This window comes from Pinus tabuliformis, chromosome 2_1, assembly GCF_031772625.1.
Source record: "Pinus tabuliformis cultivar Carrire ecotype Pingquan chromosome 2_1, CPIR1, whole genome shotgun sequence".
In the NCBI taxonomy this organism is placed as follows: Eukaryota; Viridiplantae; Streptophyta; class Pinopsida; order Pinales; family Pinaceae; genus Pinus; species Pinus tabuliformis.
This window is the reverse complement of record NC_142299.1, coordinates 637,721,234-637,724,638: the sequence shown is the minus strand read 5'-3', so window position 1 is coordinate 637,724,638 and position 3,405 is coordinate 637,721,234. Positions and strand designations below refer to the sequence as shown.

General features: G+C 37.7%; 1 pseudogene; it reads left to right on the top strand.

The window, feature by feature from the left end:
• Nucleotides 1-763: 763 nt before the first annotated feature.
• LOC149202167 (endoglucanase 19 pseudogene) lies at nucleotides 764-2,546 on the top strand (annotated as a pseudogene).
• Nucleotides 2,547-3,405: the final 859 nt, after the last annotated feature.

Here is a 3,405-nt window from a genome sequence, read left to right as displayed (position 1 = left end):
TTTCTTCATTTTGTGAAGAAGAAGAGCCCATAGTCCATAGTTATTGTGTGTATGCCATCCTTGCTCAAGTGCTTCTGTTGATGGGAATTGTGGCTTTGTGATCTCTAAGCAATGATAGAAGATAATGCTGTATGTTTTGGTGTAGGTTGTTGGAGAATTAAGCAATTCTCTCACTTGGTTCTGCAGAATTCTTTGCATCTTTATAATGCATAAGTTGTGTATTGCTTTATTCTAGTTGTAGGCCTAGTTTTGGGTGTTGTGCCTCTTTTGCTGAAGCTACATTTTCCATTGTTGTGGGTGTTTGTTGTTGGCAGTCTCTAAGATTTGTTTTTATTGAGGGGCATTTTGATGAATGCAATTCTGATGTGTTGGGGCATATAGATATATATGGTGAACTATTTTAATCTTAATCCTAATAGCTAGCAGTGGAGCTTAGATTTCTTAGCTTTCCCACATTCAGATCTGGTCATTTGGGGTTTCTTTTTGTTGCAGTGAATTGCATTAGTCCTCCAAGATATTAGTTTTGAGTACGACTTCTCATATGCTTGATTTGAGATGAGACATTTTGGCTTCATATATCTATATTTTATTCACATTTAGATTGATTCCCAACTTTCACTTAGCTTGTTGCATTATTCTTTCAGTGACTATCTCCTCCTCATCCATTGCATGCTATCCTATCATAAATAACTAACTTTAGGGTTCTCAAAAAGGGGCCTTATCTGAAGTGGGTCCATCTAGTTTATTTCAATTGAGTTTCTCCATGGCTTCATATTTGTATGTTTTGAGTTTGGAACTCTACATTAGAGCTGCAACAACTGGTCATGATTATGGTACAACATTGAGCAAGAGTATCATGTTTTATGAGGCTCAAAGATTTGGAAAGCTTCCTAGCAATTAGAGTCACTTGGAGGGATGATTTTGGTCTACATGATGGATCGAACAATGGGGTGGATCTAGTAGGAGGGGATAATATGACGCTTGTGACAATTTTAAATTTGGCCTCCCAATGGAATTCATAGTCACCATGCTCTCATGGAGTGTTATTGAATATGGAAAGAAATTGACCAGTAGTGGTGAGTTGGGTCATTTAGTGGAGGCTATTCGATGGAAGACTGATTATTTTCTCAAGGCACATACAAAGGCTGATGTACTGTATGGAGAGGTGGGTGATGGTGACTCAGACCATTATTGCTGGCAAAGGCCAGAAGACATGACCAAACCTTGCTAGGCATATAGAATTGATGCAAACAATCCTAGCTTAGATCTTGCGGGAGAAATAACAACTACAATGGATTTTTCTTCAATTGTTTTCAGGCACTCTGATCACACCTACTCCAATGAGCTTCTCAACCATTCAAAGTAGCTTTTCACATTTGTTGACAAGTACAAAGGCAAATATGACAATAGCATTACTGTTGCACAAAAGTATTATACCTCTAAGAGTGGATATGCAGATGGGTTTCTTTGGGCAATGACATGGCTTCATGAGGCTACTAGAGATCTATCTTACTGTTACATGAACTATGTGATTGAAAATGTCACTTCTCTAGGTGGAACACGATGGAAAATGATTGAATTCAGCTAGGACATCAAGTATGTGGGAGTTCAGGTTCAGGATTCAAAGTCCTCATGCAAGGAAGAGGTGGGCAGAGTAATGTTGTTCTACAGAAATATCAAGAAAATGTGGAGTTTTTCATGTGTGTGTGATTTCCAAAAGGAAATAGGATTGTACAAAAAACTCTAGGTGGCCTCCTGTTTTGGCAAAAATGGAAAAAAATCTAGTTTCTCTCATCATAGTTTACTCTAATTACCTCATTGTTTCTCGCAAGAACCTTCAATGATCGGGTGAAGTTGTGCAACCCTCAGAGCTTCTATCCTTTGCTCAATCTCAGATAGATTACATCCTCAGAGACAATCCGAGAGCCACAAGTTACATAGTTGGCTATGATAGCAACTAACCTCATCCAGTACACCACAAATATTCATCTATCATATCTTACAAAGTAAACCCATCCTTCATGCCCTGTAGAGGGGGCTATGCCACTTGGTTTAGAAGCAAGGGAAGTGATCCCAATGTTTTTCATGGTGCTCTTGTTGGAGGGCCTGATCAGAATGAAAATTTTGTAGATGAGAGAGACAAATATGAACAGACAGAACCAACTACCTACAACAATGGCCCTGTTGTGGGTGTCCTAGCCAGGCTTCATGCTGGTGGCAGCTTAAACCAACTTCTTCCAGTTGTTGTTCCTGCACGTGTAAGAAAACCCAAACCATCTCCTGCTCCAGTCCAAGCCTCTCCTCCACTGGCACCTAAATATTACTCTCCAATTGTTGTATCACAATCAGTGACCTCATCTTGGAGTTTCTCGGGGTCAAACTTACTACATATATTCTACATTGATAACAAACAAGTCCAAGGAAATAGTGAATAACATCAAGCTCTCAGTTCAAATATTGTATGGCCCTATTGGGGTCTGTCTAAAATAGAGGGATCTTCTTATTTAATAAGCATATGTTACAAACTAGTAAAATATTCTTATTAAATAAGTTTCTCAACCTTTCTATTATCAGCTTGTTACATTGCCCAGGCATAGCAGCTCAATCCACTATTGACAAATACAATGTTGTAAATGTGAGAACACTTCCTAAATATTGGGTCCACATGTCCCTGAGGTGTGTAAAGGATTCTCCAAGACTACAATTCTTTTTACAGTTACACAAGATATGTAATGAAGTCACGTATAATTCAGTCGAATCCAATCCTTGTTTAAGGTAATGCATTAATTTTGTTTATTTTCCATGGTTATTTTTGTTGCATATGAAGGACTACAAAATTTGTTGTGTTCTGCTTCAAAACTTTTGGTGACTGTGAAATTCCATTTAAAACTAATTTCTTACATCCTTGAACTTTTCCATTAGCGGAATAAGTATTAAATTTTCCAGACTACTTTAAGGGTTTGGGAGAATATATTTTTGGTTGAGCGAGGTAGAACACTGCTATGAGGATAAGGTGCCTCCTGAGCCATTTAGTCAAAGGTTGTGGAATGGTGGATGGAAAGATGTGAACTGAGCCATGATCAATATTTGGGAAAAGAAACAAAAAACAATGTGAAGTAAAGGAGCATGGCCTTCCTTCTATTTTGGTTATCATTATTATGAAATTGCTTTTGGTTAAATATGTCATTATCGTGTCTTTCAAGGAAATAAAGAGCACAACTAACTCTAACAAGGATCACTTTATTGTGATGTGGTCGATAAGGTCAAGTGAAAGTGAAATCCATCTTGAAGGAGAACATATATATGTGAAATTCAAATTGATGATCCATATTATGGAGCATGGGCCTACGTGGAAACCTTTGGTGACTTATTTTATGGTTTTAAAACAAATTTTATGGTAGCTAT